The 24,833-nt window shown below is 38.1% G+C and overlaps 1 protein-coding gene across 2 annotated transcripts in view; it reads left to right on the forward strand.

Moving 5' to 3' along the window:
• LOC131679017 (ankyrin repeat domain-containing protein 29) overlaps positions 1-24,833 on the forward strand; it is a 583,762-nt gene that overhangs the window by 491,458 nt on the left and 67,471 nt on the right. The gene's annotated exons all lie outside the window — the stretch shown is intronic.

Here is a 24,833-nt window from a genome sequence, read left to right on the forward strand (position 1 = left end):
ATTAGTGTAAATCCTGGAGGCCCGGAGATGGTATCCAAAAACCGGAGTCTCCGGGTCAAACCCGGAGGGGTGGCAACCCTATACTTGCTATGTTGGCAGCACTGCAATTGCGCAGTGGATGTCAAATATGCTTATCGCAGTCTATCTTCATCCTCGTTGTGCAGCTGCCATCCGTAGAGGTAAGTCTTGCTCTTGTGTCTCTCGTGTCGAGTGATTTCTTCGGAAGTCATGGGTTTTCACAGAACGGCCCTTGGGGCCTCTGTTGAATAGTCAATTTTCAGTGCAATTGCATAATCTTTCGATAAGAGAAAGGAATCTCAACTTCGGAACCTATAGGGGAACATGGGGAGACTTGACCAGGTTTTCAGCTAAAACTGCATAAATCTCTAGAAAAGCCTTCAATCCCCCAAAAATCATCCAGATATAATGCGCAAAGTTATTGCGCGTCTTCATGATTTTTTGCAGAAATTTTAATTTAATTTTTGAAAAGTTACAAAAGTTTTTCTGTGATCGTTTTTTCTGGTCAAGTCTCCCCATTGCGGGGAGACTTGACCAAGGCGTGGGGAGACTTGACCAAGAGAATTTTGAAAAATCATAACAAAAAATAATGACATAAAACATACTGTAATTATTTTTTTCCCTATTGTCGAGATCCTTAGGTAGCAGTAAAAATATAAAAGAGTTGCATTTGATAAATTTTGATTTTTTTAAATGCATTTCTTTTTAAGGATTAACTTACTGCATTGCATGGTCACACGTCACGAAATCAGTACTACTATTGCTAACTTTGCTTACAAATTTTAAAATATAAAGACTTATGTTTTGGGGTGGGATTTTTTTTATGGCGTGATTAACATTAACAGTAGGTACTAAAGCATAATAAATATTAGGAATTTTGTATCTTTCTTCAGCTGATCGCCACTTGGTCAAGTATCCCCAACATTAGTTATTGCGTTCAATTTCATGCTAGTTCTAGTAATAACTATTCCAATGTTCCAGTTTATGTAAAATCATTTCACTGCTTCACAAGGATTAAGATGGTATATTAGTCCTTTAATAGTAATTAGTAGTCGAGTAGATATGTCCATACAAAGTTTGATAAAAAATTACATCATTTAATGCAAATTTATTAATCACGTAATATTTTCTGCAAGGAAAGGATTTTTTACTCCAAACTTTCAAAATTACCTTAAGGGATCGAAACAAGTATAAAAATATTTTTGAAAAAAAATTAAGAATCGAATAGAAGACGCCATAGCCGAAAATACAATTTTGCGCTTGGTCAAGTCTCCCCATGTTCCCCTACTTCGTTTTAATGAAATTCGAAAGCAATCAATGTAAATAATATACCCTACATTTAAGACTAAGATTGTGAGAATCGAGTCAGCAATGCGAACAAACAGGTGTGAATCTAATTTGGGAAGTTGGCCATTTCCTCGAATTTCTGGAATCCTCAAATGTTCTCAATGTGGTCAAAGAGACTTTAATTTGCAACTAGTGATCTGAACCAACAATTTCAAGCAATTTAAAACTCATTTCAATTAGTTTTGCATCGTTTAGATATAGTGATTAAACCGGTTTATATGAGATTTTCGCGTGTGACTGCATACTTCGACCCGTTACACGGGAACCAGAACTCCGATTCTATTTTAATTTTAATTCCATTTTAATGGCAGTCAATAGGGATGTTGTAGCTTTCATTTGAGATCATAGAAAATAGAGTCAGACAATTTTAAGTTGCAGCTGTGAATTCACTTCAGGAACTTTGTCACATTCCCGAAGTTTCCGGCTCCGCCGAAGGTGTCCAAAGTAGTCAATGTGGGTTTGATTGGGAACCAGTGAGCTGAAACTATAAATCCATGCAATTATACATTTTATGAGATTTTGTATCTTTTAGATAACATACTGATACGAAATTTCATGCGTGATCGCACTCTTCAACACGTAACTCAGGAACTGGAAGTCGGAATTGGATGAAAAACAATAGCAACCTATAGAAACGCTTGAACCTTTGATTTGAGACAAAGTTTCAGAAAATCGGCCCAGCCATCTCCGAGTAACCGATGTACATATTTTTGGTCACATACATGCATATTGCATACATACTCACATACACATACAAACATTTGCCGAACTCGACGAACTGAGTCGAATGGGATATAAGATTCAGTCCTTCGGGCCTAGGTTGAAAAGTCGATTTTCAGAGTGATTCCATAGGGGAAAGGCAAAAATTCATAGCTTTTTTAAGGAAACAACCGTAGTATTTGGATGAAGATACTTTCTTTTCTCTAAAAATTCGAGAAATCGGAGTTTTTTGGGACATTTTGTTTGAAAAATCTCCCTTTTTCGTCAATACCCTCTCCTAGGTTGACCTGTTTGACGGTATTGCAAACATCATCAAGCATTTTGCGCATCAATCAATCATCTGATAGACTGCTTTAATATGGTTATTTCATTACGCCTCGATAGTGGTGCATGGAGGAGACCGATAGGGGTTTTGGGCCTTTTTTATGTTTGGGGTTTTTTCGTACTCTGCACCAGCCCAAACTAACGGTCAACCATTAGCCTGTGCACACTGGCGTGACCGACTGGCGGGTCACCATAGATCGCCTTTTTCTGTTGACTGTGTTTGTAAATATTGATCAACAGCTTAATGGCAGTGTTTGTATTTGGGGGTCATTGTGTGTCAATTTATCACTCGAATTCGTCATTGTGTACAGGTTAATTCATTAAAAAATGGAAAATTATAAGCCTATTAATAATTGTGTAGTAATAATTGTAATTTTTAGTACTAGTGTTGCAATTATTATGTGCTAGTCATGTGCCTAGCTGTGTATGTATTCTTCTGAGTATTTGTGAAAGCTTAGTCAGGGAATGGATGCAGAAGTGACGTATATGATATAATAGTGAGTAATCGTTCCTAGGATTCGTTGGCCATTTGAGGCAATCCATTCGATTCATTCGGGAAGATCGGATTGGATAAATTAAGGTACGATTAATTTAACGACGCACGTGAAGTGTCCATTCCCGATCAATTGTCGTTAAGGGTAAATAAGTATCATTTGCTGGCTTTTGGATCGAGTAGTTTAATTACATGTTACATGTGTTCTTTTCTTCTACTTCATAATTCTGTTTGGTTATACTTCTAGTAATTCGCTTTCCCACTACTCATGTGTACCAAAAATAATGGGGGTCATTTTATACGCTTCTTTTTAATATTTTTGCACCTTTTTTATTTTTTCTTATTTCTCACTCCAAAAATACAAACGCTCGTAACCTTCGCGATAACATGAACCTGGTCACAAATGTGAACATGCCATCGCAATCATCCATACATCCTTGCGCCCGCGATCTCTCCAGCATTAAAACTCCCCTGAAATGAGCTGAATGTTTTAGTCCGTCTAAACCCGCATAAATGGGTTCCATATGCCAACCATTGCATCAAACGTTTATAAACCATTTTCAATATGGTTCATTCAACAATAGATTAACCATTGCGTGGTATAATGTCGAACATAACCATTATCGTTTTTCCATTCTTGACCATACAAACAACGGGTTGTTATGAACAGTCACCATACCAAAATATATTCTTTTCAATATACATTTTGACAACATACCATTCAAGAACCAGATCTAGCGATGCATAAAATATTAGGTTTAGAAAAAAAATCTCTTTCCTTCGCTTTTTCAATTCTATCGATTGATGAAGTTTTAATTTCTTACGCGCCATACTCTGAAGAAAGCTAAGTGGACTGACGCTTTATCCAATTAAGCTATCGCCATAACAAAGACCACCAGAGCAATATCAACCTCTAGCACAAAAGTACAAATCTTGAAATGGTAACTAAAATGAGTATGGTGATTTAATAGTTGAATTATAAGGATGGAATATATCAATAGCATTCCCAATATGATGAGTGTTATATGAATAGTTTGGAAATGGTTCCGAAGCTTTCTGGAATGGTATTTATATGTACGGGAATTGAAAAACGCAGTCTCATTCATTAACTCAGCACTCGCGCGATCATGAATCGGTCATGCCTGTAAGTCCATGTAAGTCCATGCACCCCTTCGCCCGCGATCACGCCAACCGGTGACTATGTGAACGATGTAGTACTTACAAATTTACAAACGCGGTGAACCTACAAACACCCGCGTTCGTGCGACCATTAATCGGTTACTTCCGGAAGTTCCTACTCTCGGCCCTAGCAGCCTAGGTCCATGTCTTCGGTTGTACCAATCAGATTCACGGTCCGCGCGATCGTCCAAGAACACATGCGAATTTGCAAATGGACACACGGTTATGAAAACGAATTTATATACGCGAACTACACGCCAGTACAAACGACATACAAACGTCCATGCGACAAACCAACGCTCACATGTTCGATCACGTTAGCTTTCAAACGCCCGAGACCTTCGTATCATCAAAGACGAACATGCAATTGCGATCATCCACGCACAACTACGTCCAATATTTCGCAAACACAAAAACGCCCCGATGATTTAGCGAACGCTTTAGCACTTATAATCTGATTAAAGCTGTCTCAAGTGCGCACAAATTAACAACATTCATTTCCACGCGATCGTAAAGTCCTTACGATCGTGCTTCTAAACCGTATTCTCAATATGCAATTGGCCTTTAGCAGTGTTTTAGTGGGTGACATTTCCCGTCCCGTCTGCAATTGTCGTGAGTCAGTATGACGGGGAGCCTTTTCGAGAACATAGTCCTACAGCTCCAGCAGGACAACTCTCGAAAAAAAAAAATAAAGCGTTATTGCTAACAGCCTAATAACACTAGATTATCAATTCTTTTCCTTATCATCGATGGTCATTATTATCGGTCATATTCGCGTATTCTACCAAAAATCCTAGATGTAAAATAAGGAATAGTTTCTATGACCTACAATACTTGGCGTACAATTAAAGATTCATAGCACGCTACAAGTGCAATATATGAGTTTTAGGAATAGCTATAGAAGTACCATAAAACCTCAATTGGTACTTGGGGGTAATGAAAAATACTAATCTCCATCCACAACAAATATACGCATTCTGAAATCAATTAAATTTAAATTGGTAACAACACACCGATTCCACTACCCAATCCGTGGTACTCTTGTAACTGAGTCGGGGCCTTCCGTTAAGTAAGTCCCACATCATGGCTTCCTTTCTAATATCCCAAGTTTCGGTAAAGATTGTTGTGGAAAACTAGTAGGAGTTGTATCATGAAGTTTCGTGAAAAGTTTCTTAGTCCATCAAATTATGTGTAAATATAGGGAAAACGTTTACCTTCAATAAGTTTCTTGTGTGTTTCCCGTGCTAATTCCAAAAACATCTAGTTTAGATCTACAGTGTATACAAATCTATTGCAGGAAGTGGCAGGTTATTATTTATAATTCGATTACGTAAGGTGTACTGTCATGATATATAATAAAACGTTATAATTTATTTGTTTTTTAACATGAACGCACATATTAGAGGCTCACTAAGAAAGTGCTGTAATCCACAGTACTATTGAACCGATAAGTGTAAATGAAAACAAACCGGAAGCTTTCTCGCCTGGACGAACACCAATCTATCTGCCGATGAAGCATGCGATCCCTCCGTTCAGCACACTTTTTCCACCTCACCCAACACACCTTCACCCATCCGGAACGAGAGACTTAATCTATTTGCTACAAATTTATGAAATCCGATCTCCGCTCTCATAATCCGTTTAGAAAAATAAGCCACACATTCCTGTCCGATCGACAACGATGACGATGCCGAAGACGGCCAAATATGGGAACGCGCGCATCCAAGCGGGCCCAGGCCCGAATGAGTCGAAAATATAGTCACGACTTTGCATAGACCACTTTCCGGCACGTCTCTTCCAAGCATACGCGCACACGGGATGACCGCGGTTCATTTTTGGAACCAATACCGGATCTATTTTGTAGGTATTTGCTTTTATGTGCGCGCGCCAAAGTCGATAATTTTGACACATTGTGGTGGACGACTTGACAAGATAATTATCAATTGTGAGAGGCGCGGATTTTTCCATCTTTTTTTTTTGAGACCCGGTATGAAGTTGTCTCACGATGGGATGGCCAATTTCGGAGACCGCCTGGGAGTGCGGCGGCCCATTTAAGTTGTTTTGATTTGAATATTTCTCTATTAGTTCAGTGCAGCGGGACAGAATGGTACCAGTCAGCCGCGCGTCAATTTCAAGACTCATCACGATAATTTTTTGTTATTTATGATGACTGTCTTCTCCTGCCTTCGTCGCCGAGTTTCTTTCAAGATGGTTTTTTCCTCTGAATCACGTTTCATTTTTGTTATTTTTAGATTTTTTTATGTGGATAGAAATCCATTGTGCACACTATCGATTCGATATTGTAGCAGAATCTATTATTTTTCCGTTCGACTACGTTTACTTGCGTGGCTCAAACCGTCCAGAAAGTTTTTTTTTCGGTTTCGATAGGCTCTTCAGATGAAATAACACGATTCATTATTCAACAATCTTCCCAGAGGAAGGTTATCTGGGGGCTATCGAAATATTATTTTTTGTGGTTGGTCGAAAACGTTGCTTTGTAATCATTGCCATTCGTGAGTTGCTTCAAGCTGGAGTGTGAATAAAATCAACATCGTCTGTCTTGCTAGATCTTTCGATTGTGATAGCAGAACTGAAATATTTCCTACTTTGCAAGATGAGGCACGAAGGATTCGCGTTCAGTCTTAGCGTAGAATGAGGCAACAGTACACATTGGAGTTTTGGAGTCATTAAATTGAAAAATGAACTTCCACTAATCAAGTGGACCCAATTCCATGTGGGATTTTTGCGGAGGTTCTGCACCATTTTTGCATCTGCTAGCAGAAGAGCAGAAAACTGGATGTGTTCCATTGACATTTCTGCTAGAACGCTAAACCAATGCACTCCACTACAGCGGTGCACAACAATCGAAAATTCCAATAGTGTCACGCGATCCGTGGTGATGAACAAATATTTGAGAGGGTTCAAAAATGTTTCAATCGCGAACGACAGCTGGGAAGCTGTGGGGCAAACTGCCTAGTATGGAGGTTGCCCGACTAAATAGAAAAAGTCTGTTCCGTTGGCCCCCAAATTTGCATGAACACAGTTTTAAGTTGAAGCTTATAAAACAAGGAAGAGTTTTAAATCTAGTTTTCCTGAAGAAAAACTTTGTTTTCGATTTTATGGCATATTCTCAATGATCTGTCACGTTACAACCAGAATCTGTCACGTTACAGTTCTGCATTTTCATTGAAGCAAGGATAGCAAGGCAATCGTACACACAGGCACGTAGCCAGAGCCCCCCCCCCCCCCGAAATGCTTTAAAAATAAATTTTTAAAGCTTATTATCAGCGACTTTAAATAATTTTGTAGCTCGTTTGATTTGAGAAAAAGTTAAAGAAGATTGCTCTTTTCAACAACCAAAATCTATGGTCAAGAAATTCAGTGTGGCTTACGCTTCTGTCCCAGCCGGTGTGAAGCGAACAACAAATAAAGTTACTTTTTAATTGTGTTCCTTATCTGAAGGACAAAGGAAACTTCTACTATATTATGCCCTAGTATTCTGTTGAGATGAGTGAGTCGCAGACAGGAAGTGGTGCACCGGCCAAATACTGTGATTATTGGTGACTCCGTAAGATCAAGTATTTGTGATGAATAACATTTTCTGAAGGTGAAAATGGAAGTTAGAGTTACGATAGTCACCTTTATCGAGTTCTACCATGGCAGGTATTCTGCGCTCATAGCGTTCAACAAATTAGATCAGGCGAAACCATTGATTTTGAATAATTTAAAACTATTTAATTTTAATGGTTGTGTGTGACAATGCTGTAATTAGTATCTTCATATAAATGGACGGTGAGAGAATCAAAGTTCGGTTACAAGATCGGATACCGCTTACTTGCAGATACATGTCACATATGGGAGGAATTCAGTACAAAATATAATGCGATAGTACAATTACACAAAGTATTCTTTGCACATATCAACGACACAAAATAGTACGTTTCAGTTCGGCGAAAAAACGTCACATTACGGCTTATCCTGATTAGAAACCGCTGAACACAAACAATTACCAAATATTTGGCACCTGTTCTGGTAATATTGACAACGGCGCTGCGTCAAGTATCTTAAAATCTACAGCCAGCACAATCATTGAGGAAATTCACACTCATAAAGGCAACAAGCAAGCATGTTTGCGAACATAAAGACAGCAACCACGATGATGCACAGTGGTTTTTTTTGCCAAAAACACGCGATTAATTATTTACACAAAAACGGTCAAGTTTAGATCAATAATGTCTTCTGAAAGTTTTATCAATATTTTAAGACCTTTCTTTTGGTTTAGTACATTGAGTGATTAATCCTCCTAAAAGTGAGATATTTTTCTCATTTTTTTAAAATGTATAGATAATGAGATCATATGTTCTGCAATCTTGTAGAGCTACTTTTTGCGAACAACTTTGCTTAAGAGTCCAAAATTGTATATGCAATACTAGTGAAGTTATAGTGCCTTGTTTGTGGATGGCCCCTTAAAATCATTTTTTTTAATATAACTTTTTTGGTATCGTACCTATGAATTTAGAATGTTCTACAAAGTTATTTGCGTCAATGTCATCCGCAACTCTTTAGAAGAACGTTTTGTTGTAGCTCTTCTATCTTCGAAGTTATTTAGCAATTTTTGAAAAAAATAGTGCTTTTTCCAATAGCAATAACTTTTGAACGGGCAAAAACAGGCAACCAGCTATAGTTATAAACATTAGTACAACAAATGAACTACAAAATCCAATGTATTCCATTTGTCTACTGTTGTCTCCGGTGCTGTTATGGACGGTTTAGGAAGTGCTTTCCGCTGCTTAGTATGCATTTTTCATTAAGTGGAATTGTTCATCTGTTCCTCGCTGGATTATCTTTTTACGTATGCGTGTGCAGGAAAGAAATTAAGAGAGAGATTGGAGAGGACCGCTAAGTGCATAACTTCTACGAAATCGCCTTTAAGAAAATCAGTGTTACACAGCTCCGAGATGTAGCAATCCTTGACTGTTACTAAGGGTAATGCTCAAAACTAGAAGATTCCCGAACTTCGACGCGGTCACGTGTGCGGGAGAGTGTCTGTACACGTTTTTTCGTACATTCAATGATACGAAACGTTTTAAGCGATACTAATTTAAAGGGATTTTCATCAAAATGTGTACAGTTGGAATGTAAGGTAATTGATTGAAACATAATTTCTTTATATACTTAGTATTCTTGTTTATTGAAAAGTACACTCATTATACTATTAGGTACCCTTGATAAACGTCACTTGTTTTCCCTTTGGGTTTTCGCGAGAGAAAGTATGAAAATTGGTTCTGTAGTTCAACAAGTCTTTCAATATTATAACGTTGACGGACATAATATGCCCGAGAATCCAGCGAGGAACAGATGAACAATTCCACATAATGAAAAATGCATACTAAGCAGCGGAAAGCACTTCCTAAACCGTCCATAACAGCACCGGAGACAACAGTAGACAAATGGAATACATTGGATTTTGTAGTTCATTTGTTGTACTAAGGTTTATAACTATAGCTGGTTGCCTGTTTTTGCCCGTTCAAAAGTTATTGCTATTGGAAAAAGCACTATTTTTTTCAAAAATTGCTAAATAACTTCGAAGATAGAAGAGCTACAACAAAACGTTCTTCTAAAGAGTTGCGGATGACATTGACGCAAATAACTTTGTAGAACATTCTAAATTCATAGGTACGATACCAAAAAAGTTATATTAAAAAAAATGATTTTAAGGGGTCATCCACAAATAAGGCACTATAACTTCACAAGTATTGAATATACAATTTTGGACTCTTAAGCAAAGTTGTTCGCAAAAAGTAGCTCTACAGCATTGCAGAACATATGATCCCATTATCTATACATTTTAAAAAAATGAGAAAAATATCTCACTTTTAGGAGGATTAATCACTCAATGTACTAAACCAGAAGAAAGGTCTTGAAATACTGATAAAACTTTCAGAAGACATTATTGATCTAAACTTGACCGTTTTTGTGTAAATAATTAATCGCGTGTTTTTGGCAAAAAAACCACTGTGTGATGACACGGAAGTGTTGCATAGCGAGATAGATATGAACGACCCCCTATATGCAGTTGGTGAGTAAAAATATTTCCCCGCCTCGTAAACAGGTATGTACGTGCAATGGCTAAGAACTTGCGCGAGATCTGTTGTACAACCATTAAAACTCGTTTTATTATTTTTATTGTTGGAAATAGATATAAATAGATAACAGAACCACTGTTCCGATTGGCTAAAGTATTGAACCGAATTCACTTACTGATTATTTAAAAAAATAGTAAAAGAAGTTTTATGGACGACTGAGCACTAAAATTCTCTAAAAGTGAACGCTTCATCGCAAGTGATTGTCACGTTCAACAAAACTCAGATGTAATGTAATTGTACCCAATTTGAATTTCTGTATTCGGTCTGTGCACTCTGCACTCTTAGTATAAATACTAGACATCACATTCAAGCGTACTAGGCAAACAAATATTTCAATTTACTGAGAACGATATAGCTGAGACAACAGTTTTTGCTTTTGCGTCGTTTTAACGTATTATCATTTTCATTGGCTCTTAATTTCATTTTCATGCGAAGAATTTGTTCCGTATTAAAACACTGTTGCGACTAAAATGCTGTGACTGGTTGAATCTATTAGTCCAACAATTTCGATTTCATGTCTTCAGTATATAGCAGTCTCACGATATGTTTTTTATTCGTTTTGGACTAAAATGAGAGATGATCAGAAATCACGGATGCACTCAGAACGAGTGCTTTAGAAATTGCGCTCTGATCCTCATAATTCGGTTTGAATATAACGGCATTTTCAAAAGCACATTACGTCTTCGCACAATATTCAACGTTAGGTGAAACAAGTTTGATTGAAATTGTTTCTTAAATTTTAAAACCTGTTATCAAAAAGTATTACAGCTTTCTTCAAGAAGTCATGCATCTCTTTTAATCTTGATGATGATAGTAAAAAAGCTTGAGCTAATTAAAAACGAACCAATTACTGAGCAGATTGCATGAATTGACTTAGAAAGTGTAACTGCATCTGCAAGCATCTTCGCAAATCCAACTACCAGAAGGAACTAGACAGTAGGTCATGTACACTGCCTCTGACAACAATTTTGCAAAAGATACACAGGAATCGGATAAATTGCAGTAATTTAAAAACATAGAAATATGAAAGAAAGTCTCTTCGGTACAGAAGAAGCAAGTGCGCTGTGTATTGAGTCTTTGATTTGTTGGAAGCAAGTGTGGTGCTAAAATTATTGAGCTCACCCATATTTATAGTTTCGAGAAATTCTAGTGGTGTCTTGTTACATTCAGTGCCTCGGAATTTCAAATTCAGTTAAGTATTTCTGCTTGTAATTATCGAAACTGACATTCAGATTCAACGCCTCGGTCATTCATTTATTTTCCAACTGACAGAATTTTTTTGCAGAATCGAATGTTTGAGTGCAGAGGAAATATAAATTCCTTCACCAACCAAAGCATTCATTTGTTATTATATGGACAGTTTGAAGGCAAAAATTGGCATCTTCTACATTTTTGAGCATAAGCGAGCTGCGTAATCTATGTCTGGTGCATTTTTGCTCAATAATCCCTCTCAAAGCTAACATATAAACAAAATTCAGTTTGCTTCCGAAACCCGAATGCGCTGTCGGGAGAACGAATGACGTGGTCAACGAACCAAACATTTCATTCATCACGGCGGGCAGGAATTGAATTTCGTTTCTCTTTCAAGTTCACGCAGGGATGTCAATTTTTAAGCTCTGGTTACATTTAACAAAATTTACGTAAATTGCAAGATAACAATAACCAGCGGATTTCCTTTCGATTAGTGAACAGTCCGTTAGTAGATAAAATTCCGATTAGTTTGATAGAATAATTCATTTAAACATCTCTTTTGTAATGTCCAAAAATCTATGAATTCCGAAATGAAACCTGTTCGTGTGCTCAAATATAATATTTGCTTAATATAGGTAATCTTATCGAGTACCAACGAGAACAAAGGACACGGTTTGGTGCGTAGAGATTAATTGGTGATAGGAGATGAAGAACATCATATTCAGCCAGAAGAAGCTTAGACACGAAAATAGCTTGCGACGCGTGTAGCTCTGTTCTATCTCACAAAATTTTGCGGTTCTCAGTTTTCGTGTGCGAGCGCTAGGGGCGAATGTTGTTACGGGGCGCCTAAAAAAATGTGTAAGCCGAAAAACAAGCTTTTACTTTTTATTGTATATTTACTATATAGTTTTATATATCTAAGAGAACTTTTCATTTAACAATTCAAAATTTAATGAAAATCAAATAGGAGTAACATAGGCTAAAATAGGAATTCATTTCTATTGCAAAAGAATCGACAAGAAAGTAGTGGTCCGTATTGGAACAGGATTGGGGTAATTCGGACCATTCATGTACTTTTGCACAAAACTGTTTATACGCAATACGGTAAAAAAATCGGAAAAAGCCGCCTTAGAAAAAATGTGCGCAATTGATCAGGTTTTCAGGAAAAAATATTTATTTGTGAATCGGTTTACACGTTCCAGTTCTATAGCTCAAAAACCCTTACTAGGTCCGAATTGGCCCAGTTCAAATTCAAACGCAAGAATTCGTCGATGATAACAGATAACATATTCTCTATTGCCTGTTCACTAAGAAATTTTCAAAATTACATTCAGTTTCCAGTTATGCAAAAAATTTCAAGCCCCTCCCGAAACAAAGCGCTGGCTACGGGCCTGCGTACACAAATCATCTTTTTTCTAGGAACTGAGTATTAACGGGAAATTTCATGTTTATTTTAAAAAACATATTGGTTTTGATGAACAAACGTGAATAACTTTTAAAAAGGTCTTAATTTCACGAAGTAACATTCTTGAAATATTTGAAATATGTTTAAACTTTTTATTGTTATTTTCTCTACGATGCAATTATATTTTAAAGTTTTTTTTTATTTGCAATTAAATTTTAAACGTGTTATGTTTTTTGCGTTTGGTATTCGTGAGTAATTTATTGAAAGGCCGTATTTTCACTACTAGATATTTTTGTTGAAATAAAAAATCAAAATATTTCGGAAAATTTTTCTTAAGAGCATTTTGCTTCGAAATGGTATTTAGTATTAATATTGTATAAGAAAATTATATTTATGAATGGCAGATACTAAGATCTTTAGAAGAAAGTATTAGTATTGAAGTTAAAAATTCGTTTTTACTATTTTTTTTTATTTTAGTCAGTTTATTGTAAAAACTTCTTAGATGTTTGAGTTACATTTTATTTTCTAAATAGAATTCTAAATCAGAAGTGTGAATAACATTAGATGATGAATTAATAAATCTAGTATAATTTATAAACAATTTCATTATTTTAAATTTAACATCTGGTCTGAATCCCTCTAACGACGGTTTTCGAAGGATAATCGCGTGTTATTGTTCATCAGCGAAGAAACAGTTCTTTGTAGCAGTTGCCACGAATTGCCCACTCGATGGCACGTAGAAAACTTGTGCTGCAGGTCTTCCATGGGAGTATTACAGTATTCGCCGGCCGGTGAGGTGATGATGTTCATTCTATATAAAAGTTGCGCATGAGTTACTTTTCGATTTACCAGTAAGTAGTACCAGCTAGACGGCGCCGGTGGTTGAGTGGTAAGCGTGACCGCCACTCATTCCAGTTGGCCTGGGTTCAATTCCAGCCGAGGTCGTTGAGATTTTTCTGAGGTGAAAAAAAATCTGTGGTCACGTCTTCCTTCGGAAGGGAAGTAAAGCCGTTGGTCCCCCGGTCCATGAAATTGGTGGATCAAATATCTAGTCCAGGTAGTGGAATCACCTCTCTGCCGGTCGGTAAAGAAGAAGTATATCCAACTTCTGTACTCTACTAACAAAAAAATATCCTCCCGTGATACTTGTGGAGAGCGGCCTCTAGCAAAAGCAAGCATCGGACTAACAATTCCTTCCCTTTCCTTCCGCGATCTACGTTCGGGCCTGGCCGTCGCCGGTATTGATCAGAAACACTGTAGGATTACCAGGAGTTGCACATTAAAAGATGTTTCGCTAATCCCAAGCATAATTATCTACTGATTCCCTGTGCAACTTCAGCTAGTCCCGATCGATAACGGAGTAGCAGCCAAGGGTGGTCGCACAAGCTCAAGCTCAAGCTCAGTAAGTAGTACCAGCTTCGGTCTGATGAGTTTAGGTTCCTTGAGTATATGTTTCGCCATATCATACTCCAGTTTATTTGCGGGTTTTCCACCATCACCTGCGGTTGTGTTATGTTTGATGAAAAATATTTCTTTGTCATGTGCGCACTGGGCTCATTAACGAGTACTTCTGGCATATACGAAATTTCTTGGCAAATGTTCTTCAGACATGGGCAGCTAGACGGTATACTGCCAAGATTTGGAGGATTTAGTATTGTTTCTGTGAATTGTGCATAGAACGGCATTGAGTTTATTTCCCGCAGGTCTCTACTAACGAGGAGTGCTTTGCATTTAAAGACAGGAAGTTGCAATTCTCCTTTTTCTATTGGTAGGGCTAGTTGCTGAATCGATACCTTCGTTGTGTTTCCATACCATAGGAAGCTACTCATTAGCGACGTTATTTTGCCTATATGTACCTTATATGTCGGAATTATTGATGCTAAATACCATGTTTTTGATGTAATATAGGTGTTGAGAAGAACTATTTTTTGATGCAGCGTTAAATTTCTCATTTTATGTAACCAGAGTATTTACGCTAATTTTTCGATTAGCGGATCCCAGTTTATGTTAACCGTACGACGATTGGAGTTGGTGTAATACACTCCAAGCACTTTAACATTCTCAGCTGATTGTACCCACGATAGTACAATTCTGTTGGCGACTTCACATGCACCCACATCGCTTGCTTTTGTTTAATGTAGGCTAAGTTTGGCGCCCGCACATATCGCAAAATGTTGAAAGAGCGTTTTTACTCTCTCCAATTTTGCTTTGCTCGTAGATATCAAAGCTATGTCATTCGCATAAGCTACCACTAGATCATCCGGGCCGTTACAGACCTCTCCAATTTTTGTTATGAGATGGTGGAAAAAAAGAGAGAAAAGCTGCATCGCGAGAGGATCTCCCTGTCTCACCGATCTTTTTATGGGGAAGGATCGTGAGAGATGGCCGTTCAGGAGTAACTGTGATGATGATAGTTCGCCAATTTTTGAGAGCAGTCTGGTTAGGTCAGGGTTGAAGCCAAGGGAGTCCATCGTACGAAACATAAAGCGTCGATCGACTCTGTTAAAGGCGTGATCTAAATCAAACGAGATTAGCTTGCCAGTTCTACGTTTCATCCGAAGTTTTGCGATATTATCTTTAAGGGCTAATGTTGCCTGGAATATGTTGTTTTTTTCGTTTGAGCACTTTTGTATATTATTCAGCACTCGACGTTCACTTATTATTCCTTCTAATCGACTTTTTATTATTCTCGCCAATAGTTTGTCGTCATAATTTAATAGTGATATTGGGCGATAAGCATTGATCGAATTGCCACTGTTCCTTTTTTGACTAGAACTATTACTCCAGAAACGAATTCCGCAGGAAAATCCCCCCGAAGTGCTTCATTCAGTAACAGGTTCATTTCTCTATGCATAATATCAAAGCAACGTACGTACAGTTCTTTTGGTATTGCGTCGGAGCCTGGAGATTTCCTTGAAGCACTTGTCTTTATTGCCGTGTAAATGTCTGCCGTTGTTATTTCATCCATACGTGAGTTATTCAATCGACTATCAACAGGAACCACCCTATCACAATCGAATGAACGGTCATCTTCATGTGTTTCCTCAGAGTATAGTTCGCTGAAATAGTTTACGATGTGCTCCTGAACATCGTCCGCTCGCTCCAATGTGTTACCGGAGTTGTCTTCGATTCGATCGATGATAGTTTGTTTTTTCTACGCTCTCCTAGTTGGATTGCCTGCGGAAATGCACTCAGATCATGGCAAGAATTTCGCTGGAGCGATAAACGAGTTGAACGATCTGCATCGCATTCTTAACAGTCCTGCCAGTCAAAAGCTAAGGAATTAAATGGTTCTTTATACCCCCGAAAGCTCCCAATTTTGGCGAACTTTGGGAGTCTGCCGTTCGCTGCACTAAATCTGCAATAAAAAGAGAACTTGGAATTCATCGATTATCTTCAGAGGATATGCAAACACTTCTTGTGCAGATAGCCGCTGCAATGAACTCGCGGCCATTAACTCCACTCACTGACGATCCTGACGACATAGACGTACTCACTCCAGCGCACTTTTTGATTGGCACAAGCATGAAGACGCTACCAGAAGTGGATTTGAGGAACGTCAACATGAATAGATTGGACCACTATTAACAAACGCAGAACATTTTCCAAAGGTATTGGCAGAGATGGCGTAAGGAATATCTAGCCGAACTACAAGCATCCGATCGAAGACATCGAGCCCCTGTCATAAAACCTGGTTCAGTAGTAATCCTTTGCGATGAGTATTCGCCACCTGTTCAGTGACACCTTGCTAGAATCATTGATGTGCATCCAGGCCCCAATGGAGTTGTTCGAGTGGTTACGTTGCGGACCTCAACTGGAACTTATACCCGACCAGTATCAAAAATTTGCTTACTACCGGAGGATCAAGGCGCTGAAAAATCGCAGTCGGACAACCATTCCACTTCTGCATAACGATGCGATTTCATAAATCATATTACTACAAGGCCTGATTGGACAGGCTCAGAAGGTGAGTACCTGTCCAACAAATGTACATTAACTTTCAGCTCTACCCGAATCTCTTTGATTTTTTATATGTACCTCTGTACGATGGGAGCGGAACGAAAACAACCTGGTAAACAACCAAATGGAGATTACAACCCTTCTGCACCACTGTATTTTCGCACAAATGTACTCATCACTATGCTTACCTGGATTTTGCTGCGACTTTCGTCTCTCTAGTATGACATTTCATTTGTTGTGTATTGTTTTGTTGAAACGTGATTTCAAGGGGGTCGGCTATGACAGCACCTACAAACATTTGCCATAACACTATACTAGCACTCAGCCATCAATCTTATCACAATCGATTTTGGTTGATAAGGCGAGGGAAATTACAAACGATCATGATAACCGATTCAATACATGCGCAGTAGTCAAGTCGGCCTACGGTAGCTAGTAAAGGCATTATAATGTTAGCTAGGTATCACTAGCGGTAGTCGTTTTTCTAAGTTCAGTGTTAAAACTAAACTCAGGCGTTTTGTAAGTAAGATAGATTTAAACTTTTTGGATAATATATAGAAATAGAGCATGAGATCAATAAAGGTTGGTTGTTCGTCAAACCGTAATGAAATTTCGTTTCTGCGAACCGAAAGAGGAAGTCGGTCATTCGGAACCTGCGGACGATACCAACGGAGATTCAACTTAATACGTCTTGATCCGTCGAACTGACCCCCACAGAATGTTCTCACTCTTTTTGATCAAACCGATGATACGTGCAGATCATTTCTACTCCAATTCGGAATCTCAGTGAATCAAAAATTGAGTCACTTCCCACAACATCAGATGTGAATACTAACAGTTGCGAGAAGCGTGCTCCTTCTAATCCCTTAAAAATGGGTAAAAGTTTGATAAAAATTAAAGAAAAAAAAAAACAATCGCATAGGTGCTCTCTTGAACAATGCTTCGGTTCACGGTATAGAGTCTTCGAGTCTCAATACCGTGGATAATGGAGACAGGTCACCATTCGATTGCACTAAAGCATAATCTGTTCAAAGATTTTCACGGGTATCTCTTATCATCCCCAGTTTCAGTGGGGTTGGTTTACGATATGGTATTGTTTGGTTCTCTCCGGATAACGAACAACCCGAGCAAAATCAAACATAAAAATTACAGCAACTAGACAACATATTTCGATATCAAGTATCAAATTGAAATCTTCTTTTGATATCGGGTTAAACCTTTTCAGATATGACATCATATTTTGATCTCATTTTGATGTGCTTAAATGCTTTGCGTTTCTTAAAAAAAATGTTACTTTCTATTTCTTTGGCAAACATCAAATTGATTACTTATTTTGTTATCAATGAAATATTTCAACATCTCAATGAGTTTCCAATTTGCTTTCAATGATAGCAGTTAGTTAGTTAGATAGTTTTCTCTTTGATGTCATAGCACAATTTTTCTGCTTTCTATTTTGATCTTTTATCCGTTAAAACGTTCAAAATGATGCTATCATTACCTACTACATTACAACATTAAGTTTTGTTCTCAATTTGTTATCAGACTCTGTTCGGGAAAGCTGTACTTGACTGAAACAAAAATTGTAGTAGATAAGTTGTTGGGCAGGGGACTTTCGTTTTATTGTCGAACCATATCGCCTTTACCAGAATAAAGTATATTCCCTTACATTCCGTAGAATCTCAAGGAATGTTTGAAGAGTTCTGATATTTTGATAAGGCTAGATTTCCATAATCCCGGTTCGCGGGCGGTTTCCTGGGAAGTTCTGAGAACCAAGCCGATTAGTCGAGGGCTACAAACTGAGCTATGGCTTCCAACAAGTCACGGCGAAAGTTTATAAACGATAATCGATTTAAGCCGAATTTGAATGACAATATCCCCTCCTCCACCTTTCTTGGTGGTGGACTTCAGTTTATCCAAAGTCAATCTCAAAATCCTGTTGCTCTAGTCTCCACCAGTTTTGCCCAGGAGATTGAATTTTCTCCTTCCAGACGTCATCCACTATTATCACCAAACAGCTTATCTATATAATATTTGATTCTATAAGCGAAAACCGTCGTAGGTGGCCAATGTGGTCAAAGTGACTTTGTGTAGCCATTATTGATCTAGATAGACAAATCCAAGTAATTTTGCACGCAATTTAATAAGTTTTGCATCATTTTGATATCATTGTAGTACCAGTTGATATGGGATTTTGTTGTGTGATCGCACTCTTCAATCCGTAACTCCGGAACCGAAAGTCCGATCAATAAAATAAAATCGATGGCGACCGATAGGAAGGTTGTACCTTTCATTTGGGACTAAGTCTGTGCAAATCGGTCCAGCCATCTCTGAGAAACAGAGGTGACATTTTTGCCACATACACATATACGGACACACGTATACATACACACAGACATATGACACTCGGCCCTCCGGGCCGGGATTAAATTGGCAATGTTAAGAATGATTACATAACATTTCTATATGAGAAAGGCAAAAAGAGACTATAAAACGGACGGAAAGCTTAGTAGTTTGGTTTATTATTTTAAACTTCCTAATTATTTAAAAATTTCACTTATTCCCTTACCAAAAGCCTCGAACTCGTTCAAACATCTCCCGCCCATTCATAAAACCCCCAATGTTCATGATGAGCTGTGTCATGAATCAATTTCCCCTGTCAACGCTTACAACAATTAAATCCCCACAATTTATCAAACTTATGCTTCTCATTAGATCCAGACACTGTTCGCTTTGTCCTGCTTTTAGAAATTCCGTCAAATTTCCTTCCCATTATCGCTCACTACCGTCACTTCATATCAAAGCATTACGCCACGTTTGACACCCATCTGCACCATTTTATCGTTACTCTATACTTTGGGCTCCACAGTCAGAAAGAGAGAGAGAAAAAAATGCCACCTAGTAGCAGGATCCTGTCACTTTCCATGTCTCTTTCAATCCTCCCCATCCCCACCCAGTATTCAGCGGGAGTGGAACATGGCAAAACTTCTGCTGCCTGTTTGTTATTATGGATGATTTTTCAGCGCCATTAGATTGATGAGTTAATCCTGTTTTTGTGTATCTTTGAAAAATCGTTTCCCGCTCAAACATTGTGGAAAAAGGGAGTATTCTCCTGTCATCGCAGTAATGAAATTTTCCCTACTAGCTGTCAGCTTATTGTCTGCACACTCTATACTCCGCGCTATTTATGTGGGTGTATGTTTAATAGAAATACGAAGATACACACATAGAATGTGTGCGGAAAGCAGTAAATGACATTTTTAATAAAACTTTTTCGTGATCTCGCGATTACATCAAACATCGATCAGCCACCAGGGGAAAGCTCTATTGTATTCAAATTTTTCATCAAACAGAGCATTCGGGAATCTCTCTTCCTCTCTGTCTCTCCTTAAACCGCTGAATCACTTTTTTCCCGCGCTATTACTCATCAATTGATTCTAGATACATCCTGGTGCTTTTACTCTAATTCCCACAGTAACAGCACCTCCAAAACTGCGCCTTTGTCAAACGTGCACCGAACCGAACAGCAGACAGAGCTCGCGCGTGAAAAAAACACGACTTTTGTACCCACGAAAAACGAGACCGGCATCCAGCAGCGTTTGGTCGAAATGTAATAAATTTAAATTTTCCACCCCACACCCAACGAACGGTGGCGGCGGCGGCGGCGGGCGAGCAGCACTCTCACGCCTCCTTTCGGGAGCTGCTTGCAGCCACGACGACGACGGCCGCTCAAACCCAGTAGGCTTGGGTAGGTAGGTATGAAATGTCATCTTTTATCTTTCGCGAGCGTGATTTGATACCGGTGCAGTGCAGTAGTGTGTTGGTGGTGGGGGGAAAAGAAACAACAACTTCATGCTTTACAACACGCGACGAAGGAAGGTTACAATCTATAACGATAAGCAGTGCAGTTTGGTCGAGGAGAAATGGAGGAACCAGCTGGTATGCCGTGGAATGAATAGTGTGGAAGGTGGAAAACCCGACCGCGTGTGTGCGTGATATGCCCGCTGTACTCTAGGGCTGATCGTTGTTATCAATTGCGACGAGAGGTACATGTTTTAATTTATTAATCTCAGCGAAAGTGAAGTTTCATGTAGGGAGTGCGAAGTTGTTTCAGGCTTCGTAATAAATTAATTGAAATGGATATGATCGAATGCTGGGCGGTTGGGAGGATGTTTGCGCTGAGAACGTGTAACGTTTTATCGCGGCATTCCGGGAGCTATCTCGCTAAACATGGGCCAAAACGGTGGGGATTTATTTTCGGTGATGTTGAACCGAAGAAATATTGACACGCTCGATTGAGAACATTATTGTGGTGAAGGAGCTATTTGGAAGTTTTGAAAAGAACCAAATGAATATTCAGCGAATAAAAATCCATAGAAATTGAATTTTTCAAGCGCGTGCTTCGTACGAATGTCAAATAGAAGTACAAATTGCATTAAAAATACGCCAAATGCACAAAAATATAAATCTGGAAGATCATAAACCTGCACAGAAAAAAAATTGTTCCAAAATCGTGAAGTGCCATGAATTCTGGAACAATCAGGTTTTTACGTTACGAAAACAGGACCTTGACCAAAAATCGTGGCTTTTATAATTATGTTCATTTTCCCTTCAGTAATGCTCGCATAACGCTTTCATTTGTGGAAGTATTTGATTTTGTTTTGTGAACTTCAGTCACGGTTTCCGCCAAGAATTAGTTCAAAACTTTATGAACATTATTCATAAAACCATCATTTTTTCATAGTTATAGGAACAATAGTTCACAACATCGAAATATTCTGGCTATTTTTTCGTGAACTATTTCACTAAATTCGGAATTTTATTCATGAACCCATTCAATTCTCGTGAACTAATTCATGAGCCGTAAAATATTAGTCCCAATCCAATATCCGTGCTCGTGAAATGGTTCACAAAATCATCAAATATTATTCATGCATTCGTGAACTGGTTCATGATTCCTAATATATTAGTTACGATTCAATATCCGTGCTCGTAAAATAGTTCACGACATCATGTAATATTATTCATGAATTCGTGAACCGGTTCATGATACCTAGTATAATAGTCAAAATTTACTATTCGTTTTCGTGAAAAAGTTCACGAAATCATAAAATGTTATTCATGTATTTGTGAACTGGTTCATGATTCCTAACATACTAGTCACGATACAAAATCATGAGGTATTATTGATGTATACGTGAACTGGTTCATGATTTTTAATGTGTTAGTTACGATCCAATATGAAATAGTTCACGAAACCATGAAATATTATTCTTGTATTCGTGAACTGGTTCATGATAGCTTGTTTAATAGTCACAACTTATCATTCGTTTTCGTGAAAAAGTTCACTAAATCATAAAATATTATTCATGTGTTCGTGAACTGGTTCATGACTCCTAGTACATGATTTACGAACTATCTAGTATCTATTTGCGTGCTTGTGATATTTAGAAGATATCCCTATGGGTCATTCCATGCGAAGTGATCAAGGCACGTGTAATCGACCTCCACGGATTTGAACAAAATTTAGAGGAATTGTTCCTCTAGGGCCAATATATAAAAACCCAAATTTTTGTGACAATTGAACTACCCCTCGGGTCATGGGAGCACCCCACGTTTTGGCAAATTGCCAAAACCCTTGATTTTCTTTTGATCATATCTCCGGTTCTATTGGCTCTAGAATCAAACCACAAGATGGCTTATTATTTTTTGCCGACAGTGTTGCCAACTATGCAATTTTTTCAGTTAAATATTAAAAGTTAATTTTTCTCTAGATACGCATATTTTAATTTTGAAAATTTTAATGTCTTCGTGTTCCTCAGACATTTTTACATAAAAAACACTTATCATCCCAATATAATATGAGCGCATCCGTGGAATTATTTACAATTTCATGCAACATGGTAATGAAATTTTTACGTGAACTCTATCACAAAAGTTGGAGTATTATTCGTGCAATCATTTTGTTCCATACACTCTTTAATGAAATACGCAGTTGCTAGTGACCAGTAATAGGTACGAGCAGTAGATATAAAAAAATATTAAAGGGCGAACACGAAATTTTTGCGACACCGAAAATATCATGCCAATTTTCTTATAATGTTTAAAATCAAACCAAAATTTTAGGGTAGTTTTATACATATATTTACTTCAAAAATCAAAAGAAAAGTTAATCGATGGAGCCTTGAGTGTAAAATTGAACGCATTTTCGCTTGATGCCCTCCATCAAAGTCTTTACAGTGTCATCCGGTACCAGTTTCTCAGTTTTTTTTTCCATTTCCTTAACATGTCCTCCTCGTCTTTTAAAATAGCGGAGCTTCGCCGTGCTGCTGCAAGAACGGCAAAAAGTGCTTCTCGAGGCACTCAGATTTGTATATCTCGCCATTTACTGTGCCCTTTGTCACGCAAGGCTCACTCCTCAGTCCGCAAGAGCAAATGGCCTGCCAAATGAGATATTTGGAGGCGAACTTCGACTTTTTCTTCTTAAATTTGTCGTCCACATAGAACTTGCTCTTGCCGGTGAAAAACTCCAACCCTGGAATTTGCTTAAAATCGGCTTTTATATACGTTTCGTCGTCCATCACACAGCAGCCATATTTTGTCAGCATCTTCTCGTAGAGTTTCCGCGCCAGAGTTTTAGCCGTCGATTGTTGCCGCTCATCGCGGTTTGGGAAGTTCTGTACCTTGTATGTATGTAGTCCAGCTCTCTTTGCATTCTGGACGTAGCTCTGCGACATGCCGATCTTTTTAGCCAAATTACGGCTTGAGACGTTGGGATTTGCTTTAATCATCCGCTTCACCTTTCCCTCCGTCTTTTTGTTCTCCGGTCCCGGTTTTCTTCAAGCTCCTTTGCCGTGGTCCAACGTCAACCGCTCCTGGAACCGCTTCAACACTCTGGAGACGGTTGAATGGTGAATGTTCAACATTTTTCCCAACTGCCGGTGCGACAGGTCAGGAAATTCCAGGTGTTTGGAAAGAATTTGTTCTCTCGACTCGCATTGGTTCACCTACATTTTCGTTGAATCGAAAAACACGACTTCGAGTTTGACAGCATGCAAACAATACACGTCAATGAGAAAGTGTGCAAAATTTGGTTGATTTTTACCCAATGGTAAAAAAGTTATGCCCTGTTGAATGTGTCGCAATAATTTTGTGTTCGCCCTTTAGAACCTCGAACATCGTTATTCATTTGATAAGGTTGATTGTGATGTCCGGACAAAAAATGAAAACTGCACTGGGAACCTCAAATAGTGTGCGTGATATACTTCACAAAACCAGATATCGCGAATGAGACTTATTTTAATGATCCAGTTCATATTGTCACGTTATTCCGAGTAAAAAAACCATTAGTAACCAAAAAATAATAGATCACGATAAGGCGAAGAGAATTAACGAATACCAGGATAAAATCGCTGATATCATGAACATTAGATATATTACTCTTTGAAAGTAAGCTCTCAAATAAAATATCATGATAACATGAACAGAAATTACGAAAATCGTGACTAAGATCCTGAAATCATGAACACAAATCACACAACTAGTGACTAAAATATCTAAAATCGTGACCAAGATCCTGAAATCATGAACATGAATGGCTCTGTTCATGACTGAAATATCACGTTAACATGAACAGAAGTTACAAAAATCGCGGCTAAGATTCTGATATCATGAGCACAAATTACACAACTCGTGACAAAAATATTTAAAATCGTGACAAAGATCATGAAATCATGAACATGAATCACTCTACTTATGACTAAATCATCACTATAACGTGAATGAAAATTACGAATATCGCGACTAAGATCTTGAAATCATGAACTTTAATTCCGCTAATGTCATGAGAATTCACAAGAATCGCGAATAAGCTCTTGAAATCATGAACAACATTTGACAGTCGATTGTGTATTCCCAAATCATGAACAAGAACTAAACAACAACAGTAACCCAACCAAACATTCTAATGTAGCGCCATGTATATATTCGGAGCGAACTGTTTTTTTAGAAAACACAAATAGTTTCATGAATGCGAGGATTTTTATTCATAATT

The sequence above is a fragment of the Topomyia yanbarensis genome, chromosome 2, assembly GCF_030247195.1.
Source record: "Topomyia yanbarensis strain Yona2022 chromosome 2, ASM3024719v1, whole genome shotgun sequence".
NCBI classification, from domain to species: domain Eukaryota; kingdom Metazoa; phylum Arthropoda; class Insecta; order Diptera; family Culicidae; genus Topomyia; species Topomyia yanbarensis.